This window comes from Dromiciops gliroides, chromosome 1, assembly GCF_019393635.1.
Source record: "Dromiciops gliroides isolate mDroGli1 chromosome 1, mDroGli1.pri, whole genome shotgun sequence".
Lineage (NCBI taxonomy): Eukaryota > Metazoa > Chordata > Mammalia > Microbiotheria > Microbiotheriidae > Dromiciops > Dromiciops gliroides.
In genome coordinates, this window is record NC_057861.1 from 215,010,975 (window position 1) to 215,029,643 (window position 18,669).

Consider the following 18,669-nt stretch of genomic DNA (forward strand, 5'->3'; position numbering starts at 1 on the left):
ATGATTTATATCAAGACAGGAAGTCAGAGAGATCACCTGTCTCCCATATATGCCATTTCTTTTCCTTTTTAAACCAAATCAATTATTAATTGTACATCAGAGCAAGAAGAGACCTAAGAAATTATAGTAGTTCCACCTCTGTATTCAACACATGAGAAAATCAAGGCCCTGGGAAAAATTACTTGCCCAAGGTCAAACAGTGAAGTAGTGGTAGATCTAGGCCTAGAACCCAGCTCTTCTCTTTTTTTATCCAAAGATCTTGTTATTATCACACACTGTCTCCAGATATATTTAATATGATCTGGAATACTGAAATAAATGGTGGGGGGAAGACATATGTATAAAGTACAATATCATCAGGGGCACAAAGGAAGCTGGGGACCAGAGGAAGAATGGGAGTTGATACCAAAGATATATTTCAGAAGGTAGAAGCCATATTTGTAATTGATTCCCTTTGACCACAGATTGACACTTTGGATGAGGCCAAGATTTATGAGACAGAAAGGAAAAGTAATAACGAATTATTCTTCTGCTACTGGATAGAGCACTGGCATAAGGATTCCTGAGGGCTTGTAATAAAGGGAATAAGCAAAAGTACGCAGAAGGCTACTTTTCAAGATAAGGATGAATCTGAAAGATTAACTGAATGCAACATGATTTTAAATAAGGCTAGTTATTTAAATGGGTTAATCTTTGTGACCAAGAACAATCTACAGTTTTTCCTCTGCGGTTTTGTGGAGGTCAATGAAGTATTCAAATTTTTCAAACCTAAATACCTTCCTTCACTTATACATAGAATTTGAGCATGCTTATTATAGTACTCTACTACATTGTCTGTAAGTCCCTGAAAGGAGGGAGCAATCACTTAGAGAGGTGTGTGTGTGTGTGTGTGTGTGTGTGTGTGTGTGTGTGTGTGCATGTGAGTGATTTTCAGGAGGAAGGTGAGAGTCAGCAGGCTTATATTCAAGTTTACTTTTTCTTCCTTTTACATTTCAACTTCTCTCTTCCCAAGCCCCAGCTTTGTACTTTAGTAACTAGTGGTTAACCATAACCTCTGAAACAACTGAAAGCATTCCTTAAAGTGTCTTTTTAACAATGCCAAGTAGCAAGTACTGCTTTCCCTGGATCAATAGTACAAAATGATCCATTATTTTCTTCCTATGCCTTCACTTAATAAAATAGGTTCCTTCTAGAAGGTGGTATTCTGTAATTGACAAATACTAAAATTTGATCTATGTCACCCTGAGTACCTTAGAATCAGATGGTTAAGCCTAGGGCAATGTCTCTCAAAGAGATTTGGTTAAAAATAAAGTAACAACTCTAATTGGAAATTTTTTTGCTATAACTTCCAACTTTGTGGACATTGCAATGTGTATGGCTACAATACTTTATGATTAATTCTCCTTAAAGAGTATTTCTTGCAAGGGACCATTAAATGTTCAAAGTATTTCCAAGAATTATATTATAATAAGGATATGTGTCCCTACCTTTCTTCTTCAAAGACAAAGTTGTTATTATTATTATTATTATTATTATTATTATTATTTCAAATAGTGAGGCTAAGGACCTTCTAATTGTGATTTCTCAAGTCAAGAAACTGTGATCAAATCCATTAGCTCCCTGGGCAAAATAACATTTCCAACTACAGACCACAATCTCCCACAGTTAACTGGCCTAAATATTCAGGCAGGGGCCCTGTAAATGAAGTACTTCGCCTGTAGTGTGCATCTGGTTATCAAACAAGGAATGAAAACTTCTCCAAATTGATTATAGTGCCCCTCTAAGTTAACTACAAATGTCCTCTATCTTCAATTAATGGGTTTAACAAGGAAATGGAAGAATAGGTAGCAATTAACTAAACAGATCCCATATGCCATAAAGAGAAACTAAAATAACAGTTCTGGGGTAGTCCAGAGTGCTTCAGAGTTAATTATGTAATATAACAATGCTGAAATGTAGTTCATTGTAAGGTTTTGTTTTGTTTTTTCTTAGACATTGTGAGTGCATGTATACATAGTTATACACTTTTCAAAATTCCCCATGGCTTTCATATTCTATCAGATGTGATTTATATGACTTTCAGTGCATCATTTTAACCTGATCTATTTATAGAATAACAATAAAGCTATGCTGCCAAAAGCAAGCACTGGTAACAACACTGGAACAAGAGAGTTTGACTTTCCCTACAAACTAATTTGCACTGGTTATTTTGGTAGTACAGTCTCATTGTATAGAAAGAGGGAGAAATTATCAGGGGTATCTTCCTGCAGAACCTCAAAAATCCCAGAGGAGGCACTCGTGTATTGCTACTCATCACTGAATGTGCTAGGCTTGTCAAAGACTGTCACGTAACAGTCCTTGGTTCACATGCCTTTCTCTCCTGCACTCAGTTCAGTCCTATTTAATATTACCCCCATCTAAAACCATCTGATTCTTAATGACAGGGGGAAAAGCAATTCTCAGTGTCTACACGGAAGCGTTCATGCCAAACCTTGGATAATCAAGTAATACAAGTGACTTGACTGAGAAACTACTGACAAAAATAATGTAATAGAAAGCTCTGAAGTCTGCCAATCAAGTGAAAAAAGAAACATATTTGTCCAGCTCATAGTGATCTTATATATAAGCAAGCAGCTACAACAGTCAATTTAAAACCTTGGAGAGCCCAGGAGAGTAGAGGCCACTCAACAAGAAATATCCACTATAAAGAGGAACAATTTGTGTTTAGCACCTTATAAAAGATGTTTAAAAGATTTGCTTAAGGCATTATTTGACTCAGCACAAGCACTACTCACTTTTCTTCATCATGGATTTTGTGAAGGCTTTTTTGACTTTGCTATCAAGGAAACCAAAATGCTATATAATGTAGATAGGCAGGGAAGTGAAAACACACACACACACACACACACACACACACACACACACACACACACACACACACACCTGGAAAAGGCAAACTGTAGATATTTATACATAGGAAGGATGAACAGAAGCCAACTCAGTGTGCAGCATACTCTTCTTCACTGGCCACTCAAGACTCCAGTCAATTCAAGGGTAAATTGCAGTAATACAGATGCTTTACAATTACCCTTTTATAAGAAAGGGTAAAAGCTCTGTGCTATTAAATCAATAAAAGTAGACTTGAAAGAGTTGTGAGGCTGTCAGCTGATTGTTAACACAGTTCTAATGACCTATAGCAGCCCTTAATTACAATAATATCTTACATTGTAAGGGCACAATGCCCTTTTATTAAAGCTGCAAACCTTAATAGCTTTTAGCAGGAAGATGGCCTGAACACTGATTATTGGTTTTGTGTGTGTGTGTGTGTGTGTGTGTGTGTTTCCCCTACCAGCACACTTTTAACATGTCATACTAGATAAAACTATTAACTTTGGATATTAACCTAATTGCTTCAGCTGTCTGCTTCCATGTTAAATACTAACACAGGAACAAGGCTTTCACTTCTCGTTTTTTTTTTTTCCTTTTTCTTACTGCTACAAAAGTTACCAGTTTGCCATTCTGCTTCATTTCTTCCTGGGTAAGTTTTCATTTTAACTCATCTTATCCCCAATACCCCTAAAAATAAAGAAGAAAGAAATAGCACAGCAGTTCTACACTGAGAGTAATATGGCAAAGTGCTGGAATAAAAACAAAGTCAAAACAAGGACCATTAAACAGGAAGTCATGTTGGTATCCAGGTGAGGTTACAAATATAATAGCATTGAAACACATGCTTTTAATTAGGCACCTCTAAATTATTTGTCTCAACCTGTCTTCTGAACAACCTTCACATTGACCAGGTATTGCAGGATGTCACCTAATGAAAATAACTGCTGTTTTAAGGTTGTTATTTAAAATTTTTATTAACCCTAAAAACCCTTGATCCATTCAACTCTAAAAACAAGGTTCAAGTTATGTGTGTGTTTTTCTTGTTCTTTTTTTTTAATGGTGTTCATCTGATTTACAGCAGCAATGCATACATGGCTATCACTACAATGCTTATAAAATCCTATTCAGAGAAAAACAACAACAAAAAGTATTCTCGGGAAGGAAGAAGAAACAGTCATAGCTGAGTCGTCAAAAAAGTAAATGTCCCTGTATTTTATGAGTAGGTTGAGGGATAAGATCACATTTGCTTTAGGGTCACCTTATTTTTCTAAATCATCATTTGTTTGCTTCCAAAATCTGATTATTCACTTCCATATGAAAGAGGAAGTAGAAAAATCTGTCTCGTTAAAGGGATTATTAAATGCATGGGTTTTTTTTTTTCTTTCAAGTCTTTCCTTTCACTAGATAAATTGTCACTCAATCAGGAGGTTTTTCTTGCAATGGGAAAGGATTAAAGTATATACACCGGGTTCAATTTGCAAAATCTGAAAAGCTTTGCTAATCTTGGCCCCTGGCCCTCCTTCCTAAGGTAGTTAATCCATTTCCCCACCAAGGGGAACTTGCTTCTAGCCCCTACGCACCTGAACTGTACTTAAGACAACAAAAGGATAAGAAAGGTCTTCAGAGAGTCAATTGGTTCTTTCTCGGTCATTCAAATTGTAGCACCTGAGTACTTAGGACTTCAGCCAGATGCAAACTAAGCGTCAGACAAACTGAAATCAAAGAAGCAAGATGCCTGGGTGTACACCCAACCTACAACATAGTGGAGGGGGAGGAGGTCACTAATCAAAGGCTAAAGCACTGCAGAGCCAACCTTATGAGTTGAATACTAATTACCGAAATAAAGCCTTATGTGACTTGTTTCGCATTTTCGAATTGTAAAACATTTTTGACATCTATAGTTTAAAAGTGGGATGGGGGGGGGGGAGGGAGAAAAAGTAGAGGATCTATCTTGCAACTCTAAAACCTTTTACCTTCAACCCAACAACTCCACACAAGATTGGGGTTGAATAGAAAGACTGAGATTTACAGGCACCAGTGAGGAGGCAAAGGAACTTAGGCACTCAGGCGCTCTCAATCCCCCCACCCCCTTCAAGTGTGAAGAATTGTCCAGACTTCCTAGTATCTAAGGCTTTAATTTAAATGCTTGTTGACTGACTGACTGACTGACCGAAGAGTCTTTGGAAATTTCCTCTTATTCCGAACTACTTCTGGCGTCATATCTTATGTCTATTACTAAAGGCTTCCAAGATAGTATCCTGTTCTCTCCATATGCATATCGTGTTTTCAATGAAAGCATTTCAATATCAAATGGTAATAACTTTTGAATTCTAAAGCTAATTGCAAATAAATTCTAGCCACCTTTTCTTCTCCAGTTCAGAGGATGGCAATACTTGGAAAAGGCTGAAAGGACATTGCAAATAAACAGAGGCTCCAACCCTAGAACCCAAAGAAGAACGAATGCCAGTCCTCTTACCTGGTATTCCGTGGTACCCCCTCCCGTTTTAGTCACAAGCCGCGTGGGTATTTTAATCCAAATGAATACAGACTCTCATCAGAAAAGAACTCGCGGGCAGCTCTCAAACATGTGCCTAAGCCTCTCTTAGCTCCAGGATGAACTTGCATCGCCCAGCATCGAGTCTGCTCTGGACCGCTTGGCACAGGGGGCTCCCTCCCTCCAATCACATCACACTGCGCGGCGGGCGCATCCAGTGGAGGCGGAGGGCTCCCCCGGAGCTCGCTCGCTGGGCGAGCAGACTGCGGAGAACTCCCTCCCTCCCGCCCCAGCCTGCGCGCTCGCTCGTTAGCTCTCTGCCTCCCTCCCTCTCTCCTCTCTTTTTCTTTCCCTCCCTCCTTGCCTCCCTCCCGCTATTCACAAGAAGCTGGAGCTAGTCGGGGTGCGATGCGGAGCGAGCGACTAGCGGAGGGAACCCGCTCCTCTCCCCAGGGTTGCAAGGACAGAAGCCGGCGATGCACAGAGGGAGTTCTCGCGGTCTTGCCCAACCGTTTCTCATAGGCAAGAGGTACGGAGAGAGGGTTCGTTCCACTAGGGAGAGGGAAAAGGAAAGAGAAGGGGGAGGGGGGGTAGAGGAAGAGCAGCCCAGAGAGGAGGTTCACCGCGCCTGGCGCCTGCTGTCAGTTCTATCTGAAGCCGGCCAGAGGAGGCACTGAGACTTTTTGTACCTCCCGAAGACCCAATGGTGGCTGTGGAAAAGGAATTCAGAAAGGAAACCACCCTGCCAATGCACGCTCGCGCGCGCACACACACACACACACACACACACACACACACATACACACAGATACGCACACACACAAGCATACACACAGATGTACACATGCACGCACCCTCCTCCTCCTGCCTTTTGACAGAATCTTTACAGATGGATTCCTTTGCATAAAAATCAGGACGAGGGTTTAAGGAGGGGGGGGGGACTGCAGCCAATCCATTTCTTGGCGATATATTTGCATTTGAAAAGCAGAAAGCTGGAGGAGTTTAAGAATTTCTTCACACACACACACACACACACACACACACACACACACACACACACACACACACCATCCTCCAAATTCCTCCCTTCCCTCCACCCGTTAGCTTGTCATAGAATCCATGATCAATTCAGTTCCGGAGGCATGAAGGCGAAGTCATAAAAGTAATCAGAACTTACCGTTTTCTTGCTTTATAGTTTTGCCCTTCCAATCTCCTCAGCCTGCCCTCATTCCACGTTCTTTACTTGCTGAAATTCCCCCTCCCTATTGGGTTCGCCAGTGTGAAAACTTGCAGGGTGTGGAATTTATTCCCGATGGGATACCGAAGACCTTTGCGAAGTGAGGGCATGTGTGGGCATTTTATTTAGAGCAAGCAGCATCAAATTGGGTTCGTTTTACTTTCACTCTTCCATTATTTGATTCAATCCCAAGGTCTAAATAGAGATCTGTCTTCTGTGATAAGGGCTAAATAAGACGTATACATATATATGCTAGTAGATACATTTTTTATTTTGCTGCCCCAAACAATGGAATATATTATATATTCTTTGTATTATATTCCTAAGAGTTCAGCATCTTGTAGTGGGGGCACGGGGGGGGGGCGGGGGGGGGAGAGGAAAGGTGAAGCTCTGTAATTAGAGGACTTAGGCTTGAATTCATGTTCTGCTCTTTAGTTCATTCATGACCTTTAGGGAAGTCATTAAACCCCAGTAGACTTCAGTTTCCTTATCTGTAAAACGAGAGGTTTGAACAAACTGATATCTAAGGTTTCTTCCAGTTTTAAATCCTAGAGGACCTCTCATCTCTAACAGTGAGGAATCTTTTCATTGTGCCCATTATTCTCCTACCAGTGGACCTTAGAAGAATCAATCAATCTCTCTCTCTCTCTCTCTCTCTCTCTCTCTCTCTCTCTCTCTCTCTCTCTCTCTCTCTCTCTCTTTCTCTCTCTCTCTCTCTCTCTCTCTCTCTCTCTCTCTCTCTCTCTCTCTCTCTCTCTCTCTCTCTCTCCCTCTGTCTGTCTCTGTCTCTCTGTCTCTTCCTCTCTTCCTCTCTCCCCCTTTCCATCTTCTCCCCCTCTCTCTCCTTCCCTCCTTCCAATACAAGAATAAAATCTAATTTCACCCACCCAGTAAGCAAACATAAATTCAGTTCATGACTAATGATTCCCAAATCCACAATTCCAAGTTATACCTTTCTTCACCTCTAGTCCTTTATCTCAAGGGGCCTACAGCATATTTTTACTGGGATTGTCATTATCACCTCATAATGTCTAAAACATAATGCATTATTTTCACCCTGAACTCCCCAAATATTCTCAATTTACTATTCCCCCCCACCAAAAAAAAATCAGTCACCAGTAATCTCTGGGTCTTTTAACACACTTTGGAGTCAGTGTGGTATATCAGGAGGAGGGAAAAACATTAGATTTGGTATAGAAAACCTGGGTTCAATATCTACTTACTACTTAATACATGCCCTTGGTGAGTCACTCTGGATCTCAACATCCTCATCTGTAAAAAAGGATTTGAACTAAGTCATCTTTAATAGCCTTTACAACGCCAAAATCATTGATCTTTGACTGAAGACTACTTCCATGAGACCTTTCTGATTTTTCCCTTTTCTGGGATGGTGAAGTAGATAAAGTGTTGTCCCTGAAGTCAGAAGGACCTGAGTTCAAATTTGAGATCAGATATTTACTAGCTGTATGACCCAGGGAAAGTCACTTAACCCTGTTTGCCTCAGTTTCCTCATCTTTAAAATGAGCTGGATCAGGAAGTAGCAAACTACTCCAGTATCTTTGCTAAGAAAACCCCAAATGGGGTCACAAAGAATCAAATATGACTAAACAACAACAAGAACATAAAATGTCCCATACATAATGGTCCTTATAGTTCTCTAGTTATTATATGTATTCACATTTTATCCCCAAAACTAGATACACTCCTCAGGGGCATGGATCATGTCTTTAATGTGTTCCATCTACTTAGAAATAAACTCATTTATTTTGTATATATTTTGTATACATGCACACACATCTTCCCTGATAGAATGTAAGCTCCCTGAGAGTAGGAACAGTTTTATTTTCATCTTCATATCTGCAGTGCCTACCAAAGGGCCTGACACATAGGAGGCACTTAAAAATGATTGACTGATTCTACTTCTGTATATGACATAATAGCTAGTATATTGCAGGAAGAAGTGTATTTAGTAAATGATTATAGACTGAATCTTCTATTCCTTTTGCTTGAAAGATGAAATGGTATCATGATTAGGAATCGGAATTTTTTATGTTACCAAGAATCAGCTCCATCTAAACTCTAGATAACATAAACAGTATCAGTTTATTGGTTCATGTTAATCACAGGAAATATCAAAAGAAACCTGATTATTTGGAAACCCTTGCAGTGACCGAGTAAGTGTGTGGCTATATTGTACAGGTTTGGTTGTTTGTTTTTGGTTTTTTTTTTTATGCCATCTTTATCCTTGTACTGCAAGACAGGGTCATTTCAAGTTCAGGTCTCTCTGAAGCCAGATACTACTACTACCTTCTTTCCTTTGGTTTCATTCTTCGGTCCACTAAAATTACTCTGAGTAATAGACTACACAAGAATTTTCCAGAGGGGAGGATGCAGTGCTGTGGTGAAAAGAACCTGTGACTAGGAGACAGGACACCTGAATTTCAATCTCAGGCTTAATCAAGTTATTTAACTTTGCCTGGCCCCAGTATTCTCATTTGCAAAAACAATACTATTGGACTAAGCCATTTCTAAGTCTTCTTTCAGGTCTAAGATTCCCAGAAATGGCAATAAAGTCCATTTGCATATTATTGTATATCTATGATACTTTCATACATTTTTTGGTCATTTGAAAATTTACTTTCTAGCATCAGTTTCCTGGCAAACAATAATGATTTTTTTCACTCACTTCAAAAGAAATATATGACCCTTTGTGTTATATAATATCACATGCAAATCAAATGCCTTTTCTCTTGTTTTTAGTTTTTTTTAATTGTTTTCTCTTCTTCATTCCTTCTCAACTACTTGCTAGAAACCAAAATCACATAAGACAGAAATTTATATCAGAGAGTTGTGAGAGCTGTGGAATCAATGGATTTATGGACTGGAAAAGACATTGGAGATCATAGGATCATAGATTTTGAGCTGGAAGGGAGGAAGCTACACCTGAGAAGTTAAATGACTTACCCAAAGTCGAATAGGGAATGAAAGAGGTAGAAATTGAACCTGAGTCTTTGACTTCAATTCCAATGCTCTTTCCATTATGCTATGCTACTTCTAATCCTTTTAAGGACCACCAGAATTGAAAATCTTTTGGTTACCTCTCCTCTCAGAATTTACATATAACATATTGAGACATATTGAGGTTAAAATCAGAGCCTGTTAAAGTTCTACTGTACTGGAGAGGAAGGAAGGAAGGAAGGAAGGAAGGAAGGAAGGAAGGAAGGAAGGAAGGAAGGAAGGAAGGAAGGAAGGAAGGAAGGAAGGAAGGAAGGAAGGAAGCATCTATTAAGTTCTTGTTATGTGCAAGGTGAAAGAAATTATTATTTCTCTCATATTAATAACAAATTATTAACTGAGATTAAGGTTTTCCCTTTCTATTTTTTCATTCAAAACTAAACCCCTGTAGGTCATTTAGCGGGTCTCTGAACATTGCTGATGGATGAGATTGCCCAAATCTTCAGATTGATGATTTTAGATCTTGTGTGGTACCCCAGCCAGCTAGAAAATCTTATAAATATAATTTTTGTCTAGATTGCTTAAGGTGGGGATGGTCTGGGTAGAAATTAGTAAGAATGAGATAATCATCCCAGCCCCATATTAGAATAGACCTATCTCTCTTTATAATTTTCATTCTCTCATAATTGCTAACCAGTTAAAGTTGATTTCGGCCTGTTGGGAACACCCACTTTTTCATGGGGATATAAGCATTGAGTGGCCTCCATGATTCATCTTTGGTTTACCAGAGAAAGCTAAATGGCCATCATTTATTAATTATCTTCTAGCCATACTTAATTAAATTATTATTAATTACCCAGAAACTATGGCTCTGGAACTTTCTGATCACACAAGCCCCATTCTAAGTGCGTTACAAATATCATATCTGTTGATTCTTGCAACAACCCTGAGAGTTAAGTGCCATTATCCCCATTTTACAGTTAATGAAACTCAGGCACAAAGAGGTTAAGTGGCTTGCCCAGGGTTACATAATTAGGGTCTGAGGCTAGCTTTAAACTCAGGTTTTCATGACTTCAGACCCAATGCTCTATCCATTGGGCCACCTAGCTTCCTCTGGTAATATAATATTACTATTTTATGTTTTCCGCTTAGTACCTTCAAGATAAACAGGGAATACTGTCCCTTATGTTTGCTTGCAATATCTGACCAGAAGGATCAGGAAAGTGCTAACCTTTTGATTCTGACTCTTGGTGATATATTTTCCTGGAAATACTTACAGTAGGAATACAAAGATAAGGAAGATAATGAAAAAGTAGAAATACTGGTTAAAGGCAGGGTACTCACCAGCTGTCAACTAACTATGTTCTGAACTTTCTTTTCCCAAAACAAATCTGCAGACACTAACAATAAAATTTTAAATTTGAATAGTACCTTATTTGTTTCAAAAAATTTTCACATTCATTATCACATTTCATCTAATGAAGACTGGTTACATTGAAAAGAGTTTTTGCAACACAAAAGTATCACACATGTATAGCTTTTTAAAGTTTCCAAAGTACAATGGATCTCTCAAGTAGGCAATCCAAGTATCATCCCCATTTAAAAAATCAGGAGACTAAGTTTTTTGGAAGTTTAAATGCTTTGTCAATGGTCATACAGATGATAAGTAAGGCTTGATTCAAAACCTGATCACCTACCTCTAAGTGGAACCCTCAATTCACTACAGTGTGCTTCCTCAATAATAACTAGCAATCATTAGTGCTTTAAGGTTTATAAAGCATATATAGAAATTACCAATAACCAAACAAGAAGTATTGATTAAGTATCCAAGATATGCTAGGCACTATGAATACAAAGACCAACCCCCCCCCAAAAAAAAAAACACAGCAATATCTTACCTCAAGGAGCAGGCTAGGTTGCACAGTGGATAGAGTCAGGAAGACTCATCTCCCTGAGTTCAAAGCTGGCCTCAGACACTTTTACTAGCAGTGCCATCCTGGGTAGGTCATTTAACCCAGTGTGCCTCAGTTTCCCCATCTGTAAAATGAGCTGGAGAAGGCAATGCCAAACCGTTCCAGTATCTTTCCTAAGAACACCTAAATGGGGTCATGAAGAGTCAAACATGACTGGAAAACCACTGAATAGGAATAAAAAATCTTACCTCAAGGAAATTACCTGTTACTGGATATATGAGGCAAGTACCTATCATCTCTTAACCCCTTCCCCCTCCCCCCATATACATTCTACATGATGCTAAATTCATTTGCATTCCACTGATATGGATTATAGCATGCTTTTTTTAATGGTGTAGAAATGGAAACCACTGCACCATAAATAAGGCTGCCTGTATACCCATATTGGCTTAGAAAACTACGTATTCATGTAATATGCTTTTTAATTATATTTTTATCTATTTATTAAAATATTCCCCACTTTCATCTTTTTTTGGGGTAGGTGACAGGGCAATGAGGGTTAAGTGACTTGCCCAAGGTCACACAGTAAGTGTCAAATGTCTGAGGTTATATTTGAACTCAGGTCATCCTGAATCCAGGGGCAGGCCTGTGCTTTATCCACTATACCACCTAGCTGTCCCCCAATTACATTTTAATCTGGTTCAGACCAGACTCAGGATCTTATCTTCATTTTTCCTTCCTAAGCAGAAGGTAAATTCCTTGGAGAAGACAATGTTTCATTTTTTGCCTTTTTTAAAAAAAATATCCAGTACTTGACACAATGCCTGACACATAGTAGGGAATGAATGAATGCTTAATGATTGATGATAGCAAGTCTACTTATGGAACTCATTATTTCAAGAGTCAATAAACGTTTATTAATCACTTACTATGTGCCAAACACTGTGCTAGGCTCTAACGATACAAAGAAAGGCAAAAAAACCCAAACAAACAACCCCCCCCCCAACACACACACACACACAAAAACCATCCCCTGGCCTTAAGGAACTAATAGTCTAATAGGGGAAGATGGCAAGCAAACAACTACATGCAAACAAGATATACGGGATAAATTGAAGATAATTTAAGAGGGAAGTTGCTAGATTTGGGGGGTTATTTGATTTTTTTTCTTTGGTGAGGCAGTTGGGGTTAAGTGACTTGCCCAAGGTCACACAGCTAATAAGTATCAAGTGTCTGAGTCCAGGTTTGAACTTAGGTCCTCCTGACTCCAGGTCTGGTGCTCTATCCACAGAAGTTGCTAGTTTTAAGGGGGATTGGGAAAAGTTTCTTCTAGAAGATGGAATTTTAATCGGTTTCTAAAGGGAAGCCAGTAAAAATGCATCGAGTTGGGGGCAGCTAGGTGGCGCAGTGGATAGAGCACCGGCCCTGGAGTCAGGAGGACCTGAGTTCAAATCCGGCCTCAGACACTTAACACTTACTAGCTGTGTGACCCTGGGCAAGTCACTTAACCCCCATTGCCTCACTAAAAATAAAAAATAAAATTAAGAAAAAAAAAATGCATCGAGTCAGGAGATAGATTGGCCTGTGTAAGGAGCAGCAGGGAGGTCAGTTTCACTGAAATGTAGGTACATATAAAGGAATAAGGTGTAAGACTGGAAAGGTAAGAAGGGGCCAATTTATGAAGGACTTAAAAGCTAATCAGATTTTATATCAAGAAATGCTATGTATTCATAAAGAACTATATCTAATTTATAAATAACAGATACAAATTGTTTCTCAGACAACTTGAGTAGGTATCTCTTACATTAAGGTACCTCCTCATTAGCACACCCATTGGGCCTCATTGACAAGAAGCTTATGGACTTATCCAGCATGGCACTCACTATATTTCAGTGATATTCTCAAGGGCTTCCTTTTCATCCCCAAACTGTTCAGAGCCTCCCTTTGTATGTGGTGGCACTTGCATAGAGGATATGCCATTCAAATAAAAGGACCCTGCAGATTTTTGTGCTTCAAGGGAAATGCTTAGGAAATGAAGGGATGCTTAATGGAGTCTAAAAGATGTTCTCCTTAAGGATACTTTCAGGTGAGTAGGGCAACAGTCCTTTAAGGATGCCTCTATTCTTGACAGTGTAATTGTACTGAATACTCAGCAATTTGGGATCAGAGAACTGAGATTCTGTGATGAAACGGTTCTCTGAAGCTTTCGCATTATGGACCTATGTTGTAAAAGGAACTGTCTCAGCCTTTAGATTGCTGGTACCCTTATTCCTGCCCCAACCATTAAGAAAAAACTACCCACAGAAGATAAATTGCTATAAAATAACATGCAGTGGAATTGGAAAGCATAGCTGAAGAATCTATGGTAGCATTCCTAAGAATATGGATGCATATCAAGTATCATATCAGCTACTATCATCAGATCACTTTTCAGATAGGCCTTTATACTCTCTTCCATATGTTTCTGAATGCCTGGCTTGATGGCAGTCAGTTAATGTTTTAAAATACAAGTATCATTTCCTATAAAAGAAAATTAAATCAAAAAACAAAAAAAAAAGAGGAAAAAAAAGAAATTTATACTTTATGATTTAATTGGCATAGGGAGTGAGAAACTTGCTCCACTAATTCAAAACCACATCCTCTGAATCATATAGTTTTATTTTTATTTTTTTTAAAACATTGACCACAATTTATTCCCTCTCCTGCTTCATTCTTAGCCTGGTTATTTTACACCATACCTCAGCCCTAAAAAATATGCTCCTTCTTGTTATAGATGTAAAATCTCAGATTAAGGTCAAAATATATTCTCTGCAACCAGCTGAACCCCAATCCCCAGTTTTGCAGTCTATCTTCCTCAGGACTCTGCTTAGCCTTTTTTTTTTTTTTGATTGAATAGAATTTTATTTTCCAAAATATATGTAAAAACAGTGAATCATATAGTTTTTAAAAGGTACTATGAGCCCTGGGAAGATAAGTGAGTTGCCCAGGGTCACTTTGCCAGCCTGTAGATCCCAGAAATGAAACTGGAACCCAGAGTCCTTAAGCTCAATCCAGTTCTCTCTCCACTATGGCAGACAGCCTCTAATCACTTCACTTTTCTCAACATTTTTTTTTCTGAATAGCAAAAGCAAGTAGAAGAGCTTTGTGATTTGGATGTGACATTACCCAAAGTTAAAGGAATGCTTAAATGGCATATGATACTATAAATGTGTAGACTATTAAAATCATATTTTCTTCAGGTACAGAATAGTTAGATCACAAATTACTTTTAAAATACTTGCTCATATCAGAAGAATTGTCAGAGATAATAAGCCTAGGTCATCCCTGTCTTTTATTTATAGCTTTTTTCCCTGCAAAAGCTTTCTAGGACTTTAATAGATCAAAGCAATAATGCTGATTTCTTGTTAAATGTTACTTACTAATAGATCTCAAACAATGAAGTATGGCATTGATGATAACATATGCTAAACAAAACCTTTGGATAAAATGACTACTATGTTTTTTCCATTAAGAATAGGACTTATATGTGGGTCTATGTATATGTATATGCACATATATACATATGTGTATATATTTGTATATTTGTTGTTCTTCTTCCATGCATAAAATGTTTATATATACAAGGGTAAAGGCATTTCTTTTGCTTTGTGGAGCCAAGAACACAGCACCCAAAGCACATGATTCATTCTTCCTTTGACTCAACCAAGAGAAAGTTTGATGAGAACTCTATCGCAAAAGAGTTCTGAAAAGGGAAAACTACCTGGGAAAGATGGATTGCTGAGAGAGGCCAGATTGGGGTAAATATTGAAGAAATCCTGTCCTGAAATTTTATATTACTTTAACAGTATGATTTGCATAATGCCCTTTGAGCAATCATGGGCTTTAAGATGAGAAATACAAATTAATACTCCTTTCTTTTCCCAAGTTCTGATTATCCAAGAAGCTTATATCTGGTACCTTTCTCCATTTGGCACTGTGAAAGATTAATTCATGTATAAAAAATGTATTAAAAGGGATCATTGGGGCAGCTAGGTGGCTCAGTAGATAGAGCACCGGCCCTGAAGTCAGGAGGACCTGAGTTCAAATCTGGCCTCAGACACTTAACTTTTACTAGCTGTGTGACCCTAGGCAAGTCACTTAACCTCAATTGCCTCACCCCCCAAAAAAGGGGGGGATCATCCATAACAAAGATAATAGTCAACAGAAATTAAATGAGGTATACCATTCAAAATGTATTTGGGAATGAGTATAAACATTTTCCTACAGATAAGGGAAACATAACAGTGAAATAGATAAGCTTCATATCAGAATTGGAAATGATCCATTTGTACCATATTATTATATAGTTAGGACTTTATTATAGTGTATATTCATAGGAAACCCCTTAAACAAACTTAAGAAAATTCTGATATCCCCATAATGTATATGTGAACTTTCTTGCATGCTATTCATATGTTTGTTTTTTGCTTTTTTTTTTTTTTAAGACGCAATTTCCCTATCAGCAAGGCTACTCAGGGACCTAATACCATTACTGATTAAGCCAGGAGCTTTGACCTGCTCTGTTTCCAACCTTGATCAATTCATCCGTCCTTAGGCAACCTAGTGTCCCCCTCCTAAGGATGTGAACCTCACATATTGAGGATCACAATATTAATACTGAACTTACTGTGGACACTTGATCAGCATAGTTCTCCACAGCTTAGAACTCTAGAGTTAGAGAGATCTACCAGTCACAGACTTCCTGGTAGCTGGAATTACAGATGTGAACTACCAGGCCTGGCTAATATACTACTAATAATACCTATTTCTTCAAGAATTACACATACATTTTCCCATTTTGTTCCATACAACTGTAGGAGCATATACTACCTAAGGTAACCTTATCCCCATTTTATGAACAAGGAAATTGAGGTCAAGGAGAGTTAAATGACTTAAGCTTTTTTTCTCACAGCTAACAAGGATCAGAGAAATGATTCTAGGTCTCTCCTGACTGCAGTTCTAGTATTATTTTCCTACCACCACATTGCTTCTTAGTGCTAAATAGTTAACTAGTATCTTGAAATAGTTAATAAACTTCATAAAGCATCCAACTTATGACCATGACTTATGTACCAATAAAATTAATCATAATATGTGGCATTTATCTAGAATTTTATATTAATTATATCAAGTATAGGAATAACTCAATGGCTCATTAGAAAAAGAAAACCACCTCTAAAGCATTTAAAACTTCCCTGATTTTAACTGTATGGCAACTTTGAGTCACCTGGCAAGAGATAGGTATAAGAACAAAATCCAGAATTTCTTATGCAAACACTCTGGTATTTCTCAAAAGAGCAAAGATATATAGAGGTAGTGATTTTACCTTTTGCGTTTTAAATATCACAAAGGGCTTTCATTCATATGATCTAATATACTTAAGAAATGGACTTTTGGCCCTAACTTTATTCACATTTTTATTTGATGTTTTGGCTAGCCTTGACCAAAGGGGCAAATATACAATGTCCAAAACAAAAAAAGAAAAAGACCCTGAAAGTATTTTGTTAAACCCTTCAGACTGGGCAAGGATAATTGAGAAGGCTTTCTAACATTGCTGTCATTGAAATTATAATAGAATGCTGCAAATTATTCAGGCTCTCAGTATAACAATTACTGATGCTGGGCCTTTACTATACAACTTAGTGGGCTTTGTGTGTAATGAGGCAAAATTCAGAATAGTTCACAAATTGTTGCAGGCTATGAATGTAGTTTAAACTTAGTAACTTAATGAATTGTTATTTCAGTTTCCTCATCACTTGATTTTTTTTTTTCTCCAAGTACTTGCGGGCCCTAAATTCAGATTTAGAAGAGTAAATAAGAGCTTTACAAACCTAATTGAAAATATAAATGGTATTTGCTAGAAACTCTCAATACAAAAAGGCTTTTAAAATTTAAACATGTTTCTACAGCTTGGGAAATACAATAAAATGTAATCCTGGGAAGTCAGAAAGTGTGACTAACAAAGCAGATTTGCCTGGGTACATTGTCATTATTCAATGAAATGAAGAAAATATGGGGGAGAGGGGTGTGAATTTTTTTTTTAACATTGTAGTTTGGTAAATCAAGTATTTTGCTGATTAAATTGGTCATACTTTGGTTTAGAAAATAGCCAGATTTTTTGAAAAATATAAAATATAAATCAATCTGTTACTTAATATCTAGTGTTATGTACTGGTTTTTATAGTGATATCAATTATTTAGAAGCTATAGGTTAAGGAATAGTTTTTATGTTAGACAGAATGAATTCTCATCAAGATCCATAGGGTGCCCTATAACATTATTTCTAAAGCAGACCCTGAATTCTTCATGCTTTAGCTAATAATTAAGAGCAGTAGACAGAGAGGATCTGTTTATGTTCAATGGTACCTCTTTGAAAAGCCAAACATTCCATCACTCTCTGTGCATGTGCATCCTGCCGTGAGGCTCCAACAGAAACCCGCCTCATATAGGAAACATCCAGTTTATTTATTTTGTTACAAGTTAAAGACATACAAAGCCATGGCGTGTAAACTTCAAGACACAGAGTGTTCCTTCTTTTCCTTCAAAATCAGTGAAGAAAAGTATCTACCACAGAGATGAATTTCTTGGAATAGAGAACTTATTCATAGTAAACTCTTAAGTGTAGGTATGATTTTACCACCAAGAGAAATGAGATGAAAAACCATCATAAATTTAGATTACTTAGTGTAAAATTAGTATATCATTTATGTTCTGATATTATTTAATCTTGTTACTTTAGCTTCTTTAAAATACAAGTGAAACTTTTATGGTTAAAAAAAATAGAAGTAATGTTTTACTCTGTGAACTGTTTTATTTCCAATTCCAAAGGTGGTGTTTCTGTTTCTTGCCTGAACCAAGTTTCAACCTTTATATTTCAAACATTTTCCCAGGGTTTTTTGTTTTGTTTTATTTTGATTTTTATCAGGTCATTTCATGTATAAACTCTTCACAAAATGCAACTATCTGACCTTTGATCTTTAAAGCATGCCAACTCTTTTTTAAAAAACAATACATTTAAAGGTAACTTATTTCTACATTAAATTTGTGGCTGTCATCATTATGCATGCTATAGTAGAAACATTACTGGACTCAGAATAAGAGTTCAGGCTATTGTTCAGGTTCCAATTTGGATACTTTCCAGT

The 18,669-nt window shown here is 37.7% G+C and overlaps 1 protein-coding gene and 1 long non-coding RNA gene across 5 annotated transcripts in view; one reads left to right on the top strand and one right to left on the bottom strand.

Annotated features, from left to right (window-relative positions):
* Window positions 1–6,618, bottom strand: part of CDH7 (cadherin 7) — a 201,921-nt gene extending 195,303 nt beyond the window's left edge. For 2 of the 4 annotated variants that reach the window (XM_043963787.1, XM_043963758.1), the window contains exon 1: window positions 5,366–5,495. The gene's annotated coding sequence lies outside the window, so the exon portion shown is untranslated. Of the gene's footprint in view, window positions 1–3,403; window positions 3,423–5,365; window positions 5,496–6,560 lie in introns of those variants that run through there. The other 2 variants (XM_043963768.1, XM_043963777.1) reach the window with 2 other exon arrangements.
* LOC122726215 overlaps window positions 5,773–18,669 on the top strand; it is a 57,592-nt gene continuing 44,695 nt past the window's right edge. Inside the window, exon 1 of the long non-coding RNA XR_006352783.1 lies at window positions 5,773–5,912. This is a non-coding gene — a long non-coding RNA (uncharacterized LOC122726215). The remainder of the gene's footprint in view (window positions 5,913–18,669) is intronic.